This window comes from Trichosurus vulpecula, chromosome 8 (assembly GCF_011100635.1).
Source record: "Trichosurus vulpecula isolate mTriVul1 chromosome 8, mTriVul1.pri, whole genome shotgun sequence".
In the NCBI taxonomy this organism is placed as follows: domain Eukaryota; kingdom Metazoa; phylum Chordata; class Mammalia; order Diprotodontia; family Phalangeridae; genus Trichosurus; species Trichosurus vulpecula.
This window is the reverse complement of record NC_050580.1, coordinates 255,247,419-255,269,658: the sequence shown is the minus strand read 5'-3', so window position 1 is coordinate 255,269,658 and position 22,240 is coordinate 255,247,419. Positions and strand designations below refer to the sequence as shown.

The 22,240-nt window shown below is 41.1% G+C and overlaps 1 protein-coding gene and 1 non-coding gene across 3 annotated transcripts in view; one reads left to right on the top strand and one right to left on the bottom strand.

The window, feature by feature from the left end:
- ITPK1 (inositol-tetrakisphosphate 1-kinase) overlaps positions 1-22,240 on the bottom strand; it is a 310,259-nt gene that overhangs the window by 172,710 nt on the left and 115,309 nt on the right. The window lies entirely within an intron of this gene.
- LOC118830425 lies at positions 1,093-1,199 on the top strand. Its single transcript, XR_005009060.1, has one exon. It is a non-coding gene; the product is annotated as a U6 spliceosomal RNA (small nuclear RNA).

The following is a 22,240-nucleotide window of genomic DNA, read 5'->3' as shown; positions in this document are numbered from 1 at the left end:
ATATTTTACAGTTGAGGAAACTGAGGCAAGGAGAAGTTAAGTGACTTGCCTAAGCTCATTCAGCCTGTATCTGAGGCTGGAAGTGAACCCATGTCTCCCTGACTCTAGTCACTCCCAGTCCTATATATTCACTATGAAACCTAGCTACTAAGATGAAAAAACTTCCTCCTCTCAAGGAACTAATTACTATGTAATGGGAAGAGGAATTCTCTACATATAAATAAGTCTGACATATGGCAGAATATGACAGGAAAGGCAGCACCATGTAGGAGGTGTAAATGTGAGCTGAGTGCAATGAGCAGCTCTGCCACTAACTACCTGTTATAAAACCAGATCTAGATCTGGAAGGGGCCTCAGAAGCCAGTGCGGTCAAACCCTGAGTTGTTAAGAGGTTAAATGACAGAAGAGCTCAGTGCTCATTCCATAAGGAAACTGGGGTCCAGGAAGGCCAAAGACTTGGCACAGTCACACAAATAGCAGTCATCAAGAAGCAGTACAGGAACCATACAGAATCCTCTGACATCAGAGCCACCCAACTTACTTTCTACTCTACCCCCTCCCCCAGTCTGTGGACAAGCCACACTACCTCAGTTTCCTCATCACTCAAAACTAATAACTGACCTCTAAAGAGATTCCTTCCAACTCTAAAGTGTTTGATCCTAGAATGAAAGGGGGGAAAAGCAAAAGGAAAGAATTAATCAAAGTAGCCTGGGAGAATCTGAGTTAAGAAGAGATTACATTTAGCTTGAGGAAACCAAGGAAGGCTTCCTGCAGAAGGTGGCACCTATACTGGGTCCTTAAAAAGGGGGGATGGAGGAAGAGTTTCAAGAGGCAGAAATTCAATTCAATAAACATTGGTTAAGCAACTACTACTTACTTGCAAGGTAAAAGGCAAAGGGAATGCAATCACCTTAGAAGCATTTATTAAGCACCTACTACGTGCCCATCGCTGTGCATATAACAGTTGTTTGAATTATTTTGCAAAACTGTTTTTCTTTGTTAAAAAGACTGAGATGGAAAGGTGGGGAAGCAGAGAGGGAGAACATAATATGAGCAAATGACATTAATATATTTTTAAAAATCAACAAAACTGTGCCCACTTCGGCAGCACATACACTAAAATTGGAACGATACAGAGAAGATTAGCATGGCCCCTGCACCAGGATGACACACAAATTCGTGAAGCGTTCCATATTTTGGGGGAGACAACAGAAGGGAGGGCAGATAGGGGGAGGAGGTAATCAAAAGCAAACACTTTTGAAAAGGGACAGGGTCAAGGGAGAAAATTGGATAAAGGTGGATAGGATAGGAAGGGGCAAAATTAGTTAGTCTTTCATAACATGAGTATTGTGGAAGGGTTTGCATAATGATACACATGTGGCCTATGTGGAATTGCTTGCCTTCTTAGGGAGGGTGGGTCGGGAGGGAAAAGGGGAGAGAATTTGGAACTCAAAGTTTTAAAAACTAAAAACATTAAAAAATAAATAATGATTTAAGCTCAAAAAAAATCAATAAAACTTTGAAACGACTTAAATATGGACTTTAAAAAAAAAGAACCAAAATTAAAAAGAGTTTAGGCTCGATTGATCCCTAAAGTCCCTTTCTTGCTTGAAGATTTTATGCACATCTAATAAATTAGGGTAAGTATTTTAAGGTCCATGTAGGCCCAGTTTAGTTGCCCAAAATAATAACAATCAACCAACCTGCCACATTCCTGAGCTTCTAATGAGTCTATTGTGTTAAGTACATCTTAGCTATCTTTGTGGCCTTTATTGCTCCTTTCCAAGGATTGCTCCATAATAAAAAAAAATAGGCAATTTCAGGAATATAAAATCTACAATATACTAGGAAGTGTTCTTGAGGCACTAACTAAGAAGGTAAAAAGCCACCCAATGTCTTACAGCCTTAATACTCAAAGGTCAGAATAGACTTATCTAGAAAGTCAGAATTCTTACATCTTCTACCATCAGGGCACTGCAGAAAAGGCAGGGATAATGAAAAGGGTTAGCTGCCGATGCAGAGTTAACAACTGCCACATAATCCAGTAGGAAAGAATAGAAAACCACCTTTAGGCCCCTATGAAAATAACTGTGTAAGCTGAGGAAGCAGACAAGAAATAGGGTGTAAAAAGTGATAATGAATTTGGGTAACAGGTTAGAGGCAGGAACTGAAAAGTGACAGTTGACAAAAGACAGAGGAGAAAGAACCATCAAACAAGTAGAAAGAAGACCTAGACAGAAGAGTCCCAAAAGCACATCAATCTGGGGCCATTTAGTAGAGGGCAAATAGACGGATACCACCTGATAGCCCCAGGTACTAAACCATTATTAGAGGGATCACACACATAAGGCTCTGAATGATGAAGCCATTATTTAATCATAGAATCATGATCAGTACACTCTCTTACTTTGAAAGAGATTTTTAAAAGATTTCCACCAAATGCCAATATAAAGTTTAGGATATGGCACTTAAAAAGTACCCTTATCCCTTCTTTCCAGTTATCTGGAAAGTGAACTTAGGTAGAATGGCTCTCATTCCTAATGCAATTGTACAAGGGAACTACGGTTATAATTAAGTGGATTCTCTTTGACCTGTAATTTTGTTTCTACCTAATGTGGCAGAAGAACAGTGGATGTGGCTGCTAGGTGGTACAGTAGATGAAGCACCAGGACTCAGGTCAGGAAAACCAGAGCTCAAATCCAATCTCAGAAATGTGTTTGCTGTGTGACTCTAGGCAAGTCACTGCACCTGTTTGCCTCAGTTTCCTCAACTATGAAACTATACTATAAAATGGGGAGAATGATAGCATCTACCTCCTAGATAACAATTATAAAGCGCTTGGCACGGTGCCTGGCACACCATGCTATATAAATGTTATCACCATCATGGGATTTATTAACACAAAGGGACCTCATTCACAACCGAGAAAACTGAGGCCTAGGGAAATCCAAGTTCCAAGTTGGTTCATCTCTCTAAGCCTCCATGACCTCATCTGCAAAACCTACCAACTTCACAGGTTGTTGTGATGAGGAAAGTGTTTTGTAAACCTCAAAGCACTTCCTGCTCTATTTCTCCTCCCATAAAGGTACTAAATGCAAGTCCTCAGCAAAATCAGCAAACCTCTCATCAGCATTCACAGTTTCAGGGCACAACACTCCCGAGTAGGGGGAAGGGAGAACACGAAACACAACAGTTTCATTTTTCCTACACAGGCAGCCCACTTGGACCCCACTTCAGATCGGCTGCTCCACGCATTCCACACAGATAACACTCTGTGGCTAGAGTTCACAAACTTTCTGTGTGGTCAGAGAACACACTGGATTACATTTTCCCAATGGCCTCTCAAAGACCTCCCACAAAGTGAACAAGATCCACCTACTTTCCCACCTCTTTTCTTCAAGTTGGAAAGAATTTCCAACCCAGTTTTAAGTGACCGAGATACCATCTTTTGTGTTTCTGGCACTTGGAGTCACTCCCCAAATCTTAGCTATATATTCATGATTGTTATTTAATCCTCTAGCTATTAGATTTTCTGCTGCCAAGAGAGGGATAGCACAAGTAGCATACCAGTACCCCAATTTCTTTCAAAAAGTCTTTCCTTCACTGGGCAGATTTTAGAGAAAGGATTAATAAGGAAACCCAGGCCAGAAGGAATGGGGAGATTCTGAGACTGGACCACTTGTTAGGTATGTTTAAAGTAGGGGGATTCCTTTCACTTTTAGGTTAAATTAGATGACCTCTGAGGTCTTTTTCAACTCTGGAAGTCATCTGTATATATACAGATGCTACAAAGTATCTGTGCCTTTGCTTCCTTTTGGGGGAAGGAGAGCACTACTTTGGAAAGATGATAGCAAGGTCTCAGGGGTACTATGCCCACACACGGATGGACTGAGTGATTAAGTACTTCACAAGGTTGCTATAATGCTGAAATGAGAATATGCATTACGCCTCTTTACAAAGTGTAAAGTGCTATGAATCCATCAATTGGTGATGACTGGATTCATCTAGTTGCAAGGCAATTAATTCCACCAATTCTTAACTATGTGATCTTAGGCAAATTCCTTGTTCTCTCAGAGGCTTGGTTTTCCTATCTGTAAAATAGATACTGATAGTGATTCACAGATTCGTTCTAAGGAAAAGTATTTTAAAAACATAAAGCCATTAATATTGCTATAATATTAGTCTTACTTTTGCGGTAGGGAGATAATTCTAAATCCCTGGTAGTCAACTGATCCCACAAAGAAGCCTCAAAATATGAATGGAAAACTAAACAACATATGGGAGTGGGGGGGGCGGCTAATAATCTATGGTCTTGACAGGCTCCTGCTAACAAGAAACAAAACAGAACAACTTGGCAAGTCTCCAAAGTCTACTGATATGGTCATTTAAAATTGTTCCATTCAAAGACAATCTCGACACATTTTAAGGGGGAAAGTAATAAGACATCCTTCCCACGATATCATGCATGCAATTTGCACAAGCCAGAGCCTAGATGAAAATAGGTCAGGCAGAAAAGAGATCAAGAAATGAGACTGAAGTAAGTTTCAGGAAATTCTATGTTTGTAAAAGATTAAAATTCTTTCACAAGAATTGTTGTTTGAGAAATAATTAGGATACCTTGGAGTCACATTTAGGAAGGGCATTAACAAAATGGGGCAGGTCCAAAGTCAAGAGACCAAGGATGGTAAAAGGAACACGAAACCACAGAATCTCAGGGGTTAAGGGATCTTAGAGGGAATCATATCCAAGCCATATTCAAATAGGAATTCCCTCGACAATATCACTGACAAATGACTATCCCCAGGATTAAAAAAAATTCAATAACATGGCATGTTCAATTTTTGGACATCACTGACTATCAACAAGTTTTTTGTTTTGTTTTGGTTTTTTTCCTCATATCAAGCTTCACTCTGTCATTTCCATGACATGCGAGGTGAAGGTAAAAGAAGGAAAGATGGTTAGCCTAGCGAAGACAGGAAGGGAATATGATAGCTGTTTTCAAACGTTTGAAGGGCTGTCACGTGATAGAGGAATTGGACTTGTTTTGTTTGGCTTCAAAGCACAAAGCTGGAATCAGCAGGTAGAGGTTACAAGGAAGCAGACTCTGGCCTGAAATACTGCTTGGGGGTTGGGGGGAGGGAGGTGGATTCTTACCAGCTAGAGCTGTCTGAAAGCAAAGTGGGCTGCTTCAAGTAGTAGTGAGCTCCCCTTCATGAATGGTGGAACTTCGAGCAGAGAATGAACATTTATCAGGGACATTAGAGGGGGGATTCCTTAACAGGCACAGATGGGACCAGAAAACTCTTTCAGTTCTGAGTCACAGAGTCACACAAGTACCGTCCACGGCATTTTCTTGGCAAAGAAACTGGAATGGTCTGCCTCTTCCTTCTCCAGAGGACTTGCTCAGGGTCTGAGGTCAAATTTGAGCACAGGTCTTCCTACCTCCAGTCCCAGCGCTCTGTCCACTGAGCCACCTAGCTGCCTCCACGGGCCTAATAAATGGATCTAAACGAATAGGGTGTCTTCAGCATTCTCCCTCTGGCTCTATCAGCACCATGCCCTCACCTCTTCTATCCTTAGTCTCATTCCTGCTAAAGTTGCTAACTGCTGCTGAAAGAGAAATGGAAACTGAAGCCCAGAAGTCAAAGACTCAAGGTCACACAGGAAGTTAAATGGCAGAGCTAGGATTTGAACCCAAATCTTCTTGACTCCAAAATCAATATCTTTTCCATTCTATCCAGCTGTCTGAGTGAGGCTTTGAAGGGAAGGAAATGAATCTGTTGACTTCTACAACCCTCTAAAACTAAAAGTACTTCCACATCTGGTGGGAGATGCAAAAAGGGGCAGTAACTAGGGACAACTGCTCCATGGTGGGAGGGAAATGGAAAAACCAGGGGCCAAACATTTGAATCTGAGGGCAAAGTATAAAAATAGTGAGTTACCCTCACTATACACACGAAGAGATTCCCAAACCATAGCGCTTGCAACGAGAGCTGTAGTCTGATTAAGGGAGGAAAGAAAACCACATCCATCAGCACCTGTGGCTTGAGGTGGAACTTGAAAAAAACTGAAGACTGATTACAACAGCTCATAAAACATTTTACTGAACAACTCCAAGTGATTAGCCATAATAAAATCAGCTTTCTGGTTGATTTCCAGAAGTGACATATTTAAAGGGTGAAAGAGACCTTAGAGAACATCTAATTCAACCACTACATTTTTCAAATGAGGAAACTGTGGCACAAAACTATCAGACCACTTATAAGGAAAGGAGTTAAGTATAGAAACAATGTGTACATTTGTGTATGAATATGTGTACGCATATGTTTATATGCAAACATACCTGTAAAGGTGAAAAGCACAGATATATCTTGCATGTACAATGGTTTGCATGTTTTCTCCCCCGTTTGAATGCGAGTTCCTTGAGGGTAAGGACCGTTTCGGCCATTCCTTTGTACCCACGTGCCTGGCACATAGTCAGCCCTTAACAAATGCTTGAGCGTTGCTGACACTCTCTCTGAAACTCAATCGCTTCCTTTACAACATGAAGGACTTTGGTACAGACGACATCTAAAAGATACTTGTATTCTTACTTACTACTAGACTCATGAAAGACTTGACTGAGGGACTGAAACAAACAGCAAAAAAATGCAAAGTCTGGGCTTTAATTATCCATGCTACTATCGTTCACCCTCCTGGCACAGCCAACTGAGGCACTGCTGTCTGGGTGGAGGTGGAGGCTGAGATGGATTTTAAAGTCTAGCAAGGTGGCTGGATGTTACTGCTGCTGCTGCTGCTTCTGCTCGGTCCTTTTCAGTTGGGTCCAACTCTCTGTGACCCCATTTGGGGCTTTCCTGGCAAAGATACTGGAGCGGTTTGCCATTTCCTTCTCCAGCTCATTTGACAGATGAGGAAACTGAGGCAAGCACGGTTAAGTGACTTGCCCAGGGCCCCACGGCTAGTAAGTGTCTGAGGCCGGATTTGAACTCAGGTCCTCCTAACTCCAGATGTGGCACTTTATCCACTGCACCTCGTAGCTGGATACAGAAGGGTAATTCAGGTCTCAACAGCCCAAATTCCCATCTCCAATACTCCATGAAACTGCTGCCACCCAACCACACTGAGCAGGGCAGTTCAGTACAATGCAAGCAGCACTGGGTTTGGAGTAAAGAAAACCGGGAGGTGAATCCTGCTTAAGCCATCTACTCCCCATGCACCCCAGCTGAAGACCTCTCTGGAGGCAAGGTCCTCATGTATAAAATGAGCTGGTCAGAGGGTGTTCTCAAGTCTCTTTCAGCCAGAAAGCCTAAGGTCGATGGGGACCGTGGACAAGAAGAAAGAACTGGAGCTAAAAGCTGACCTCTGAAAAGGGTTCACGAAGGAGAAGGCTGATGAAAAGGGAGACAAGAAGAGTATTCTACTGCCTGTGCACACCCATTTTTAGTAGGAGAAAGGCAGAGAACTGGTACTTGGCTTGACTCCAAGATCACTGCAGCTGGAGGGCTCGGAAGCTGAGGGGATGAAGGGGGGAGGGAGGGGAGGAAAAAGCAAGGTCTGTCTCTCCCGCCAGACAGCAGAGCCCCAAAAGACAAACGAGCACTTTTTTTTAAGCCTTGGTGAAGGAATTCTGGTTCCACTGACTCCACTTAAGACCCAATGAAGGAAAGATGTTGGCCATAAAAACCACCTTAGTAATCAACAAACCTAGAACCTATTTCGGCCCCATGATCCTAGTCATCCTCTAAAGTTCAGAGTACGTGATCATACACTGCTTTACCTATGTTTATAAACACACAAAACCACGTCAAACCCCTCACCCAAGATAGAAGACAACAACAACTCCCACTCCAGTAACATCTGAATGGTTACAAAACACTGGCCTCACAACAGCCCTGTGACTCTTGACTCAGAGGCTGACTTCCTGTGTGGCAGATGACGATGATGATGGTGGTGGTGGTGAGGTCGAGGAGGATGACGATAACAACAACATTTACAGACTTCCTACTATGCTCCAGGAATTGTGTTAAGTACTTTACAAGTGTTATTTGATCCTCACTACGACCCTGTAAGGTGGATGCTGCTGTTATCCCCATTTCACAGTTGAGGAAACTGAGGCAAATAAAGGTTAAGTGACTTGCCCAGGGTCACACAGTTAATACGTGTCTGAGGTCATTTTTGAACTTGAGTCTTCAGGCCCAGTGCTCGCTCGACCACTCCATCTAGCTGCTTAGGTAGGGCAAGATATCACCTTCTATGGATTGGGGGAATTAAGGCTCCGTGAGGCTAAGGGACTTCACCAGGGTCACACAGCAATAAAGCTCACTGGACTGTGAGATACTTACGGGAGGACTAGGACCTCTACTATAAAGGCTTGCCAAACCCTTTTCAGGGCTGCTCACCTCCTTTGGTGTCCACCTAATTCGCCCCAACTCTCACCTGTGGCTCCAAGAAGCTGTAGCATGTGCAGCAGTGACCACACCCTAGTATAACCATCTCAGCAGACAGACTGAACCCGGCTGAGAGCACCCAACAGGCCTCAAATCCATTGGTGAGTTGGGGGATATCAACCTCAAGCACGCGAAGACTTCCCCAGCAGAATGGGCGAATGAGAACGATTTGTTCCAACGACCACGAAGGTGGCAGAAGCACTTGGTGCTTAGTCGGACACGCCGCATGCCAAAGTCATCCGCTGCATCCCAGGCTGTCACCAGTCATCTTGATTTTTGTCTTGCCACTGGACTCCAATGACTCTGTGCAATTCTAAGTCAAGACATCACCCCATGACGTCATCAGTCCTCTCTGAAAAGGAAAGATGAACACCACCACCCCTAGTGCCTAGCACAGGGCCCAAACACATAGTGGGCGCTCAGCAGAAGAGAAGAAGGGCAATAAGCATTTACAGAGTACCTACTATGTGCTAAGCACTTTTTACAACTATCACTGCATGCGATCCTCACAGCAACCCCACGAGGCAGCTGCTATTATTAAATCCATTTTATTGTTGAGGAGACAATGGCGAGCAGGGCTTAAGTGACTTGCCCAGGGTCCCACAGAGTCTGAGGCTGGATGTGAACTCAGGTCTTCCTGACTCCAGGCAGAGTGCTCTATCCACTGCAACACCTCTACAGCTTCTAATAAATAATAATGTTAATAAACTTTTACTCATTTTATTGACTACAGGGGTCCATCTTATAGCTCTGTCTGGAGTGATCTTTCAGCTCTTTTCTTCACTATCCCATTTCCTCTGGGCTAATGCTTTTTTTTTGTTTGTTTGTTTTCTGGGGGGCAGGGCAATTGGGGTTAAGTGACTTGCCCAAGGTCACACAGCTGGTACGTGTGTCAAGTGTCTGAGGCCAGATTTGAACTCAGGTCCTCCTGACTCCAGGGCTGGTCCTCTACCCACTGCACCACCTAGCTGCCCCTGGGCTAATGCTTTTTAACATGAACTGGCTCAGAAACAGAAAACTCTACATACAATCTATGTCAGCTTTTAAATTAAACCACTACTGACTCCTCAGGAACCCTCATAAGGACTTCACTAAAGTCCAAACTTCTGTAGTAGTTACAGGGGGAAAAAAGGTTTAATGAATTAGTAGTAGTAAGAAGGTTTGGGGAAACAGAATAATAAAGATGCTTAGCCTACTTTAAAATCTATCATTTGTCAGGATTCTTTTATTAATTCCCTAATTTGTATAATGCACTCTGGACATGGACAAAAATGAAAAAGTCTCTTGCCCTCATGGCCCTTACACTTTATGGAGGGTAACGCACATACACGGATAAGTTAAACACAAGGCCATTTAAGAGGCAACAGCTCTACCAAAACAGGTATTATAGAGGGAAGGCTTCATTCATGGAGGAGGTAGTAACTTTAGCAGAGCCTTGAAGGAAGGTAGGAATTTGTAGAACCACAGAGTACATTCCAGACACGGCCTATTCGAATTCACAGAGGTAAGAAGTGAGATGATTAGTATAGGAAATAACTGGTAATTAATTTTGACTACAACCGAGTTCATAAAGGAACTCTGAAAATAAGGCTGGAAAAGTTAAGCCAGATTATGAGGCTCTATTTTAAATGCCAGGCTGGGGAGTTTATAGTTTATTAAAGAGGCAAGAAAGGGATGCTTACAGTATCTCTAAGAGTAGGAAGGAGATATAGTGAGATCTGTGCCTTAGAAAGATTCCTTTGACAGCTGTAAGGTGGGCACATTGGACAGGGAAGAGCCTGGAAATACGGATGCCAATTAAGATCCTATTACAAAACAGTTCAGGGGACAAGTAACAAGAGCCTTAGCTCTGGTACTAGTTGGATGAGTGAAACTAACAGGAGAGCCCTGAAGGAAGGTATTACTGCCCACACTGTGTAATTCACTGGAAATGAGAAGGCACAGCAAAAAGTCAAAGATGATTCCAGAGTTACAACCTGGTTGACTAGAAGGATGGGTGCGGCCATCAACAAAAATCATTGCAAGGTTGGAGGAGAAGTAGATTTAAGGGGAGATTTCATGATAATTCAGCTTAACCCTGAGCAGGCTCACTATTATCTGAACCTATGTTAATCATATGCCTTCATTCCCTTCACAAATTCTACACTCCAAACAAATCAGTTTCCTTACTAAGTAAGTACCAACTCATTCCCACCTCTCTACTTTAAACTATTCTCCCCTGCCCTTCAGAAGCTTTCTCTACTGTCCCTTTCTATTTAGAATCTATATTTCCCTTCCAGACTGAGCTTAAGAGTAAGCATTTAGTGTGCTCCTACAAATGATTCTTGCTCATCTCTGGCTTGGAAATATTTAGTCTAAACTCATCACTTTACAGAAAAACCTAGAGAGGTGAAGAATCTTGGCCAAGTTCTCACAAGTAAATAGCAGGGCTGGGATTCACCATATACAGAGGGAGATTCCAATTCCAGCACTGGTACACCATATTACTTTTTAATCCAAACCCATCATTTTACAGAGGAGCGATTTTCCCAAAGTCAAACTGTTACTGCTCAGGGTCATTTCCTTTTCCTGGGAGCAGCACAGAGCTAATAAATCACCATATCAGTAAAGGAAAGGAGTGGTTTTGCATTATGGCTTACTATCTTACCACTCCTAGACTCTGGCTCAAGCATGGACCGTCAGATTCTTCCCCTTGAACCAAGAACTTAGTGTTATCTAAGAACTCCCACTCTTCTTTCTAAGAGGCATAGTCCAGGCACTCTTCCATCACTCTGCCATAATGTTCTTGAAACTTCCAGCCTGGCCTAGGCATTCCCTGATGTTTTATTGCTACTTCTAGCTCCTGTCACCTCTAGCAAAGTACTCATCTCTTCCAGGCCCTCTGACACCAAATCCAAAGCTCTTCTCAAGATACCATACCCTCCTTAGGTTCAGTTTCTATTACCTGACAGCAATTAATCTCCTTTATTAGGCATTTAAAGTCCTTCACAGCCTGATCCCAACCTACCTCTGTCTTCCCTAGACTCGCTATACTTTCCCTTCATGAACTCTGTACCTGCCTTCCTATAGCTCAGTCCATCTTGAGTTGATAGGCTTTTGCAGAGCCTGAAATGCTCTTCTTTCTTATTAATTGGAAAAAAATCACTTAAGAGAAAAGAATTTAATAAGAAAGAAGTGGAGGTGAGAGGTGATGAGGGCCTGGACTAGGATACTGACCAATAGGAGGAGAGAAAGGGAAAGATATCAGAGCTACCATAAAGGTAGAAACAGCAAGATGGAAAAAGGATGAGGGAAACTGTAAGGTGTCGTCCTAGAAGATCAGACCTTATGAGGACTGCAATGACCTCAAGAGAAAAGAGAAAGTTCAGTAGCTGAGGGAAAGATAGAGTTCTGTGTTGGGCATACAAAATTTCAGATGGCTCATAGAGACAATTAAATGACAGCAAAGAAAAAAAAATGGGAGAGTACTATGGGAGAGCTGCTTATGGCAAAATGCCATCTATTTTCTCAGTCAAATATGAGATAAGAGTAAATGCTTACTATGGGCCTGGTGCTAACTAGAGATTAAAAAAAAAATTTAATAGCCCCTGCCCTCAAAGAGCTTACATTTTATAGCTTAGTTTATTTCTATTCTGTTACTTACATGCAGAATATATCCATGGTAAGTATAGAAAGGAGAATAATCTTCAATTATTTTTATGGAACCAATGCCATTATTTTATAGCCATACTGTGTTTGTATATGTGTGTGTACACATAAGCAAGCAAGTTAAACATTTTGTATATTATCTTTTCACACTGACAAAAGGAGGCAAAACTGTGAAGACTAACTCCCCAAAATGGGTCTCTCCTTTGACGCTGGTGTTCAGAGACTACAGCACGTTCCTGTTAACCCTGATCACAAGTGGCTGAATTTCTTCCTTCCAAGGTGGATTTAATTTTTTTTATCTCAGCCAACTTAGAGCCAAGTCAGATGAATAAAGTGGGGAATCTAGTTGAGGAATGCCATTTTTGGATTAAAAATAAAGGTGGTATAAGCAGAAAGTAATTAAAATGATTTATGTTCTTTCTTTCTAATTTTTCCTAGTGCCTTTGTAAAGTGATTTTCCTCTGTGGCTCTGAAGTAATTTCTCCCAAAAGGAGACATATTTTGTCCAATTTCATCATCAGTGGAATAAGGGTATGGACTTTCAAGTTAATTACTCTGAACGGGACAACCTTCATTTCAATCTATGAGTTCTGGTGTATTTGTAGAAAATCTCAGATGCATTACTTTAGATCAGAGCAGAGGTTCTTAACCTGGAGTCCATGAATAGATTTCAGGGAGCCCTGAACTGGGGCCAGGAAAAAAAATTACATTGTCAACAATCTCTAACTGAAAGTTAACATTTTCCTCAATTATAAAACAAACAAACAAAAAACCATTATTCTGAGAGGGGGTCCATAGCTTCAACCAAACTACCAAGGGGCTTCATGACTACAAAAAGATTAAGAATTTTGTTTCAGTCACACCCAAAGTATTTGTAAAGAAATTCCCAAGGACACATGCACTTAACAAATACTTATTAGTACAAGGAGTTGTTGTTCCCACCCAGTTTGGCCATATGGCAAACAATCTTAGGGACAGAAATGTTTGGGGGAACATAAGGATAGAGGAAGTGAATTTATTTCCTTAAAAAGAAGAAAATAACCTTAGCTAGCCATGTGAAAGTTACATAAGGAGGACTAAATCGCACTCTGTACCACATGAGGCCTATTTTAAAGAAAGTTTAGGGGTCACGTTGGTGGTTCACAACTGCACTGTGCCAAAGGTTGTCATCTGGGGATTGCTAGAACAACAAGGGGATTTCTACATGGCATTTTCTTTCAAGAAGTTCAAGAGTACAGGATATGTAGGGCGCGTATCTCTACCACACTGCCAGGAAGCAGGGAGGAGGCAACAAGTAGGTATCTTCATTACTGCTACCCCAACCGTTGTAAACCACAGCAATAATTAACTGCTGAGTAGTGTAGCAATATGACTGGTACAAGTCATGGACCTAGAGCCAAGAGGCAGGAAATAAATTATTCATACTTAGAGCCTCTGACCTGGAATCCTAACAAGTTATTATTTCTCCCACAAGAAAAAGTAAGGGCTTGAGTCCAGTGATATTCTTTTTTAAAATTTTTCATGCTGTTTCTTTATTCCATCATTAGCATTTCAATATCACTGCAGGGAGAGGGAGGCACAAGTCATGGGTAACTTTGCTGTCAATGGATCAAAGTTCTTATAGATTCATAAAAACTTAAGTGCCAGAAGGAGCCCCAGAGGTACCCTAGTGCTATCTGTACATGAACCACAAGTCACCTCTACAGGCTATGAGATGGGCCAGTGAATGGAACTCTAGACCTAGAGTCTGGAAGACCTGAGTTCAAATTTGGCCTCAGAGACATACTAGCTGAAGCTGACCCTGGGCAAGTCACTCAACCTCTCTGCCTAGTTTCCTCATCTGTAGAGAAATGAGAAAATATCTATAAAGTGCTTACACAGTGCCTGACACAAAGGAGGTACTTATAAATGCTTTTTTTAAATCTGGTCTCTATTTGAAAAACACCCATATGAGGAACACATTACCTTTCTTGGAGAGCCTGTGTTTTGAGCTTTAAGCATCAGGAAACCTTGTCAATTTATCTGGTATACCAAGACCACTTAAACTAACTGGGCTTCAGTTTCCTCCTGAAAAATGAGGGGAGAGGTTAAAATCCCCTTTGGCTTTAAATCCCAGGATCCCACTTTAGTTGTTATGATCTCAATCAGGAGGTATTCAGGCCTCTTCTACTTCCCCCAACCTTAGGAGCGCTCAGTGTCCCAAGGGGCCAAGTCTTCCAGTTGCACAGGAGATATGCAGTCTGCATCCCTGCCTCCTCTTCCCTCTACTTTTCTCCCCTTTCACCTCATTTCTCAATCTAGCTTCTGATCTCTGGAAGTGCTCTCATCCAAAACCACCCCTCTCAGCTGTCAAGGCCAAAACCCATCGTTTCTGACCTTTCAACAGCACCTGAGTGGCTGACCACCTTCTCCTCCCTGAGTTTTGTTGTCATCACTCTATTGGTTCTCCTCCTACGTATATGGAGAGACCTTCTCGGTCTCCTTTGCTGAACCATTTCTATCTCTTCTGCTGTGATGAACTCAAAAGCGCTGTCCCAGGTCCTCCTCATTTCTCTCTGTAACTTCTCTTCGTTGTGTTCCCAGAGCTCAAACACAGTGCCTGGCTCATAATAAGCACTTGATAAAGGCTTCATAACTGAGTGACTGATGGTTATGCTACCATCATTTATGGTTTTCATCATGATCTATGCATAAATGACTCCCAGAATCCAAGCATCCATGCCTACTCTCTCTTCTGAGGTCCATCACACTTAACTCACACTGCCTATGCTATTTCCCAGTGGCTGTCCCACCTTTGTTCAGTCGTTTCTCAGTAGTGTCTGACTTGTTGTAACTCCACTTGGGGTTTTCTTAGCAAAGACCCTAGAGTGGTTCGCCATTTCCTCCTCCAGCTCATCTTACAGATTAGGAACTGAGGTAAACAGGGCTAAGTGACTTGCCGGGTCCACACAGCTAGTACATATCTGAGACTGGATTTGAACTCAGAAGATGAATCTTCCTGACTGGCAGGCAGAGCACGCTACCCACTGCTAAGCATCTCAAATTCAACATCCAAACATCTGCATTATACCTCCTAACCCTCTCCTCTGTTCCTTACTTTCCCCACGTCTTTTCCACATCTGTCGCCTTCTCTCCACGCAGACACCACCAATCTCATTCAAAGCCCTTATCACCTCTCACTTATCATAGCATCTGGTAAATAGTAAGCACTTAATAAATGTTAAATCTCTCTCTGTCCCCTGAACTATTGAGCTAGTCTCCTAACTGGCCTTCTACCTCAATTCTCCCCGCACTCCAATACATCCTCCAAACAAGTGGCCAAAGTGATTTTTCCTTCACCACATCACTCTTATCCTCCAGAAATTTAGAGACTAGCCAATTGCCTCTATGACAAAATACAAACTGCCGCTGACTGGCATCTGAAGACCTTCATAATCGGGCCCATTTCACATTCCCTCTCTTCATCCATTCTATGTTCCAGCCAATTGATCCTTCTACTGTTTCACCATACAGAACAAAATGCACTCCCCTGTTCATGTCTACCTATTAGAATCTCTAGTTTCCCTTAGAAGTTAAGCTCAAATCTACCACATAAAGCCAGCCTCCCTCCAAAATTAACTTGTATTTTACTTCATATATAATTTGTCTTACTTATATGTGTATTTGTTGTTTTCTGCAATATAAATTATATAATTAAAAATTATATTATTAATTAGGTGAGTGTATTAATTACATATTAATTTACTTTAAATAAATTCTTTGAGATCAGGGACTATTCCACTGTTTTCTTTGCATAGCACCTGGAACACCAGATATGCGTAATAAATCCCATGGGGAACTATATCTTGCTGAAATTTCTAGCAGTTTTTGAAAGTACTATGGCTTTGCCTTAAAATCTGATCAATCAATACAGAAATATTAAGTACCTACTATGAACCAGGCTCTCCTAAGCAATGAGAATAGGAAAAGGCCAATCCCTGCCCTCAAAGAGCTTGGGGAAGGCCGATGCAAACAAATATATAGAAAGGAAGCTATATGGAGGATAAAATAGTAACTAATTAGCAGAGGGAAGGCACTAGAATTAAGGGAGTTGGGGGAAGGCTTCCGGTAGTAGTTAGGATTTTAGGCGGGACTTAACCAGAAGCCAGGGAAATTAGTAGTTTGAGTGGAAGATGTAAAGTGTTACAGACATGGAGGGCAGCCAGAGAAAATGCCCACTGCTGAGAGTTGGAGTGTCTTCTTGGTGAAATAGCCAGGAGACCAGTGTCACTAGATCAAAGAGTAACTGTTGGGAAGTAAGGTGTAAGAAGCCGGAAAAGGTAGGAGAGCGCTAGTTCATAAAGGGCTTTGAATGCCAAACAGAGAAATTTTGTATTTGATCCTAGAGGCAACAGAAAGCCACTGGAGTAGCAACCTTGTAAAAGGAACATCTGACCATGGTCACTGGAGACCCTGCTACTGTAGCCATCTCCTTTGTCATCACCACCTGGATTCCAGAAAATAGTTTCCTTTATACCACATGACTTGTAAAAAGATATTTTCTTCAGTGAATCTCCTACAGAGATGCAGCCTTCTGTTAGGTCATCATCCCAGTATTAGCCACCTTCCCTATATCACTGTCACAATACTAGACTCCAATGGCAACCTAAGGCAGTACTAGCATAGCCCATCATGACTGAGTTCAAATTGGTCCAAGAAAACACTTAAGTGCACGTAAAACACTGGAGATACAGAGATAAGACAGAGACCCTGCTCTCAAGGAACTTACATAGTCTACCATGGTACAGGGGAAAGAAAGATGTGGTGGACACAAATAACAAAAAAAGGCAGAGAAAGGTGAGTGCAAAGAATTCCAGGTAATAAGAGAAATTTAAGAGAAGAAAGATCATTTTCTTAAGAGGGTTCATGAGGAAAATGATACCGGAGTTCCAAGGTTAGACCTAGAGGCATGAAAAGGACTTCAGCAAGTAGAAGAGAGAGGTGAGGCAGAGGAAGAGCAGGACTGTCCACTCTGACTATGGACAACAAAAGGATGGAAAGGGAGAAATCAAGGCAAGAATGGTGGGGGGCAGCTTTGTAGTAGTGTTTAACTGAAATACAGTCTATGTAAAAGAGAGTTTTGCATATCCTCAGCTGTAAAATGGGGATCCTAAAGACACTCAACACAATGCTACTTACTTCCCAGAACTGTAGTGAGGATCAAAGAGACATTTGTAAAGCATTTGAGATAGTACCTCATAAACAGCAGGCACTTAATAAATGCCAACGGGCATGTAGGTGGAGTCAGTAAGACCCAAGTTCGAATTTGACCTCAAAAGTTTATTAGCTGTGGGACCTTGGGCAAGTCACATAATCTCTGTTTGCCTCAAGTTTCCTCAACTGCAAAATGAGGACAATTAATAGTTCCTACCTCCCAGGGCTGTTATGAGGATCAAATTGGAAAATATTTATAAAGTGCTTGGCACAGTGCCTGGCACACGGTAAGTACTATATAAACTCAAGCTATCATCATCACCACCACCACCATCATCATCATCATTGTCACCATCATCATCATCATCATTACAGAATAGTAAAAGGTTAGACTTGTAAAATAAGTTGAAGCCAATCTCTCTGAATTGCTTTGGAAATAGTCTGGCTTAGCCCAGAGCTTGTTAATATTTCCTCCAGAGGAGGAAAAACTGTTAGGATCTGAGCAGAAAAGAGCTAACTGTTGAGAGCCTTCCCCTCTGAGATTACCTTCCACCAACTGAATATATCCTGTATGTTGCCAGTTATATATTGCCTCCCCCATTAGAAATGGAAGCTCTCTGACAGCAGAGATTCTTTTTGCATTTCTCTGTATCCCCAGTACTTACCACAGAGCCTAGCACACAGTAAGCCCTTAATACATGATGCTGGCAGACTGCACAGGTAGGATGGCAGATACTAGTTTCTTGTTTGATTCTCACATCCCTACCCTAAATGAAAAGATAACTGTGACGGCAACATTCTACTGCCATGACAAGCTTCCCTTGAGGTTCTCAGGGGCTGTTTGAAATTGACTCCATTCTGTTTTGGCCTCAGGAATGACACACATACCGATGCCTTGCAGACCAGCTTTGGAAAGATGAAGTGAGTTTACTTCCATCCAAGCAATTCGCTAGAAGTTGACTATGATAACACTCTTTTTCATAAAGAAAAATTCAGGACAGAACAAGTGAACTGTGGATCATGTTCAAGATAAGTTTATTTCTAAAGACCCAAAAGGCTACGCTTCTCAGACTGTCCCAAGGCATTTATGATGGGTTTTTTTAAGTCTAGGGTCTTTGATTCCTTTGGTCTAGGGAACTCCCTGCTCTAGAAACTTATCAGCAACTCATCTGTTGCTTGGGGGAGTGGCTTATGGCACTAAGAAATTAAGGAATTTGCTAGTATGTCTAAGAGTCAAGACTTAAATCTAGGTCTTCCAGGCTCCAAAGCTGGCCCTCTATTCACTATGCTTAATAACAGCAATAGTTCACAAATATTTACAGCTTTGCAATTTATAAAGGGCTTAACAATAGCCTAGTAAGGTAGAGACTACATATATTTTTGCAAATTTTTTGTTCAGCTTTGTCTCGGAAATTTTCATCTCTCTCTGGTGTCAATTAACCTATGGATGCAAAACCCATCAACATCCTTTTTCTGAAAAGTTGTTAGATAGATTAAAACATTCAATTTCCAAGTTTTATTTTTTTAATGTGCAGATGTGAACATTTGTTTCTTGAGTATTAGCTAACTTTCTAAATGAAAGTCTCACAGGAGCAGAAATGGGACTCTAACCCAGGTATTCTGACTCTAAGTCTGATGTTTTTTTTTCTAATACATCAGTCCCAAAGTAGAGAATGGGCTTCTATGGGGCGACATGACCTGAATCCAAGGTGTGTGTGATCCACCAATCAAAACGTCAGTCAGTCAAAAAGCATTTAATAAAGGCCTACTAGAGTGAAAAGATGCATCCTTGCCTTCTGTGTAATAGTCAATTCCTTCACTTCAAATTCTTCCCCAACCCCAACCAAAAGCTTTGCCCCAGGTTTAATTGAATGCAAACCCAGGTATCCAAATCAAGTCAAGGAGGAAAAATTGCCCACCAACCAGCCTATTTGTAAACGCTGCCCCCTCACACAACACACCTTTCAGCCAGGGTGGGCTTTTTACTGCTGACCAATAAATAACCAGTGAGTGAAACATCTCTTTATGCCCAAATTTTTGGAGGGTTTTGGTGAAAAAGAATGAATAGTGCAGAACAAGCAAATATGGATAGGTTGTGATGAGCCCTACAAATCACATTATATTGTCTTCCCATTCCTTCACTCTACCCTCTCTTCCGAACTCCTCTTTTTAAATCGAGGACATTACCATCTTTCCAATCTCCTACAGTTCTCAACCTCCTTATCTTTGGCTCCAGACTCCACTGAAACTTCATTCTTCAAAGGTATTGATGATCTCTTAACTGACAAATATAATGGCTTTTCTCCAGATCTCATCCTTCTTGACCTGTTCTTCCTGGATACTTACTCTCTTCTCTTTAGATTGCTTGAAACCACCTATACAAATTTTCATATCTGCACATCTAAAAAACTTAGAAAGTGAATGTCTTAACCTAACTAAAAGCTTTCCAAATAAAGGATTTTGATGGGTTTTGTACCCATGGGTTAATTGATGCCAGGGAAAGATGAAAATTTCGTAGACAAAGTTGAACAAAAAAACTTTGCGTAACTGGTGAATGGGATTAAAAAATGAAAATCATATTTCTTTATGCTCAACCAACAACATACTTCTTCCATGTAGATCTAGGTTACTTTGTAATTCATCTTTTACAGCAAAGACAGCCATTAAAATCAAGTACAGAAATAAACTGAAATTAGAGCTACACTTTTCAAATCACCCTATCACAAAATATTAGACCAAAATTTTAAAAAATAATGAAGCGCATCCAGTCACACTGATCACATTAAAACATTATTTCAATGATTAAATTTATAAAATAATTAAAACTCCACATTCCAAATATTACTTTATCTCATTCTTCTTTATTTCCATTTCTGTGTAAGTTCCAGGATATCGGACTAGTACAGTAACACACTGTACAATTTATAAACAAATCAATGCGTATTTGGCGGGACAGCTCAAAAATACAAAGAAAGAGAAAGATTTATGAAGTGAAACAAAACAGAAAATAGCAAAACCAAACTAATAAAGCAGTACTAACTAAAATTTATGTAAACGAAGACACCAAAGAGCAGCAAACTGTATTACTCATCAAGTTCATTCAGGTGACTTCCATTTCTTAAGATAAACTGGTAAAGAGCAGACTACATTTATAATCACTCGCCACTTTTTTGGTCCTACTTTACTTGTTTTGGATTTTTTCTTTCAGTTTTCTTTGATGGTTTGTTTGGGGTTTTATTATGGTATTGCTTACACTGTCTTTCTTTGCTTCTTGTTGAATTATCTTATCTTTGGGTGTGTGGATATACATTAAAATTTATTGATTATATTTTTAAAAAAAACCTGAAACTCATACTACAATTCTACAGACAAAAATGAATGTTACCTTTAAAATCTGTAGGCTTAGTAATGACAGAGGCCTGTATCTGTAAAATGGGGGAAGGGGAATAGAGGGCATGAAGAGGGATAGAGAAGAGCAATGCCAATAGGTATCCTGAATCTCACAAATGCTATAGGACTCCAGGCTCCACCAAAGGTATGCTATCAGTTCCTTATTTCCATATCTCGAAAAGGAGGAACAAACCACATATTCTCAAAAGAAATCCTGGAACAACAGAACAGAATGGAAGAGAGCAGCAATTCCTGAATGTGTCTGAACAGGGCCATTCCTCCATTCTGGGGTCTCTACAGGGGCTTCTTCCCCAGTCAACTCAGCCCTCATCTCAGATGAAAACAAAACTCTTTCAAATTTTCCTGCTATACTCTAGATAACTTTTCTGCCTCAACCTACTTTATAGTATTCAGCGTTATATACTGGAAAGTGCATAGACTTTGACTTCAGGACTTAAGTTCATATCTCAGTTCTGCTCACTACTTGGGTGACTTTGCCAGGGCAATGCTCCTAACAAGGGCTGACTGTTAAATTTTCAGTGTGAGCATTTACACCTCAGAAATCAACAAATGCTATAAATCAGGGCTTTCTTTATTGTTTTGTTTATTATTTAGACCTAAGAAAGTAATGGAGAAAATGTTAACAAGACAGATTAAACTTAAAAGTGTTGACTTTTTTTTTTTTTTTGGAGAACCAACTGTTAAAACATTTACCAGCATCCTTTGCATGTTCCTCTCAGTTATCTCATTTGTAAAACAAGGGGGTTGGACTAAAAGATCTTAATATCCTAAGATCACCCCTTCTTATAACCTGGACCATTGCAATAGAGACCCAGCTGACCTCCCTAGCTCAAGTTTCTCCCTATTCCATATAACTGTTGGAGTGGTTTTCTTAAAGTACACATCTGATCCCTCCCCTACAATTAATTCCAATAGCTCTCTATTGCCTCTAAGATAAGACATAACTTCCAACATTTGACTTTTAAACCCCTTAACAACCTGGGTGCAGCCTAAATTTTCAACCTTAGTATATATTAATCACCTCCCCACATTCTATACCCTAGCTCTATTAGTCGAGTACACTCTATGTCTCATCTCCATGACCTTTGCCAGGGATGTCCTCCACACCTGGGAATGCACTCCACCTCAGAAAATCCCTTTCTTCCTTCCTTCAAGATTTAGTTCAAGCACCACTTCTACAGAAAACCCTTCCTGATTCCTCCCAATTCAGATGCTGATGCTCTCACCCCCCTAAACTGAGAGAGAGATATATGGATATACATCTTGTATACTCAGCCTAACACAGTTCCTGGTATGGGTTTACATTGCTCAGTTTCCCACCACACTTAGCATAATGTCTTTAACATCATAAGTGCATTTTAATTAAAATTAATTCTTTTTAAAAGGTATGAAAAGAGTCCATCATATGAAAAAAAAAATTACAAATTTTTCCAGTGGTACTTGGTTCCATTAAACCCAAAAGACAGAGAGAAAGCATAAATATATATATGCATTTAACTGTTATATCTGTAGGCTCCAAGGAAAAAGAAAAATGAGATACA